We start from the raw sequence: 2,375 nt of genomic DNA, 5'->3' as shown, positions 1-2,375 counted from the left end.
GCTTCTTATTATTTTTACCATTATCATCATCATCATCATCATTATTATTATTATTATTATTATTATTATTATTATTATTATTATTATTATTATTATTATTGAATGAGAGAGCAGTGCATGCCATCAAAGTGACACTGGGGTAAAATATACGAAGCCCATTATACCCATCATGACTACGCGTCTAAGGGTACACCAGGCACATACATCACATCACAACGATATATGCACGACATGGTGATCTCATATCAAGATAAACAGCAACTGACAAGCAAATCTATGGTATTAAGCAGAATATTTTCTGTAGTCCATCTTTTATACCAAGGCAAAACAATGTACATGATAACACTTCCAATCGATTAAGATCAGAATCCATGAGAGCCACTGCCTGGTACTGAATCAGGGCATTCATTATTATTATTATTATTATTATTATTATTATTATTATTATTATTATTATACAATGCAGTGAACTCGCAGAGTCGTTAGCACGCCAGGAAAAATGGTTGGCAGCATTTCCCACGTCTTTACGTTCTGAGATCAAATTCTGACGAATTCTTTCATTCTTTCGAGATCGATAAATTAAGAACCAGCGAAATGCTGGGATCGACGTAATCGACTAGTCCTCTCCCGCAAAAGTTCAGATCCTGTGCCTATAGTAGAAAGGACTATTATTATTATTATTATGATTATGATTATTATTATTATTCATAATATTAACTACTACTACTACTACTACTACTACTACTACTACTACTAGTAGTAGTAGTAGTAGTAGTAGTAGTAGTAGTAGTAGTAGTAGCTGGCAGAATCGTTAGCACGCCAAGTAAAATTCGAGCGGCCTTTTGTTCATAAGATAATTCCTAATCAAATAGCTCTCTCTCCCACAAAATTTCAAGCCTTGTACCCAGAATTACCATTGTCGCTATCATTATATGTCATTATTGTTTTTGTTCTTGTTTCTGTATTGCAATAATAAAATCAAATTCCCTTTGTCTCCCCAACGCAGGAGAGGAAATATAGTTTGAAAACAGATGCCAACAGACGCATTGTGAGTGAGGAAAGAAGAACTAGTATAGAGGTGTCATGATCTCATGTATTTTCTAAAGCAAAACTATCTTTCAGCGGAAATGTGTAGCATTAATATTTGATGTCTAATATTTTCTTTCAATCAAGCAACACGCTTACTATTGTTGACAAAGGCAAATATCCCACCTTTTCACTGCAAATATCACTACAGTCTTGGAATGTAAATGCCTTCTCTTTTTAAATGTAGTGTAGTAACAAAATATTCCCAGTCAACAAACAATAAAAATAAAGAATATTATAAAATCAACAAAACTGTCTCGATTTTTAATTTAACAAATTATATTTACATTAATTCCGATTTTTTTAAAGCTAAATTGAAGCTACTTATATTGCACTTCAAATAGCAATAGTTTAAAAAGAAAGGCCAAATCATTTAAAACAATACTTCGTTAACATTAGCGATTGTCTTGTAGTGAAACATTTTGTTTCACTGTAATGTTATTTTCGCTCATGTCTATGATTAAATTTTGATGATTTGATATCGTTTCCTCATCAGTTTTGATATAAATACAGCTGTCAGTTACGGGGTTTCGTGCACCTCAATACCACTTATCAGTTCGTGTAGATGTGGTTTTGTATCTTCCGACTCCGTTGTGACTGTCAATACAGCCAGCGTTGACTACAACGTTGAACATGACGTCGTCAATACTTTCAGAACTGTAGTTGGAGGCAGTAATTTAGGGTTTGGTATTTGTGACTTAGTTGCTGGTGGCTACACATTGTTTCTTTCTTTTTTTACTTCCATTAATATTAGAACATTTTCAATTTTCAGCCCAGAGAAATTTATGAATAATAGGATTTCACTTTCGGTTATTTTCTACGGTAACTTTTGCATTGTTTGGTATTGTAGCATTTCTCTTTTACTTTTCCTTAGTGTATTTTGGAATTTCACTTTCGTTTTCTCCTCCATCGTTTCCTTCATGTTGACATATTCTATTCTGTGGAGTTATTTCCCAGTCTAAATTTGAATTTATCCATGAAGAAGAAAGAATAACATTCATGTATTTCGTGTTTTGCTCTAACGCTAATTAATCACTCTCCATTGGTTTGCTCCGATTTCAGTTCTAATCCTATTTTATTTTCTTGTGTAATGGATGTTCTACTTGTATCGGGGCGCAACTTACCTGAGAAAGTGGTATATATACGGTTTCTATATATGCTCCGGGCTGGATGATTTCTGAACTCTGTCAGTAGTTTTCTTGTCTTCTCTCTCTAAATGTTTCACCTCACGTAATTTTTCACACATTGCGTTGAAGTTAGATCTTATAGCTGGGATATATATATATATA

This window comes from Octopus bimaculoides, chromosome 1 (genome assembly GCF_001194135.2).
Source record: "Octopus bimaculoides isolate UCB-OBI-ISO-001 chromosome 1, ASM119413v2, whole genome shotgun sequence".
Taxonomy (NCBI): Eukaryota; Metazoa; Mollusca; class Cephalopoda; order Octopoda; family Octopodidae; genus Octopus; species Octopus bimaculoides.
Note: the sequence above shows the minus strand (reverse complement) of the source record.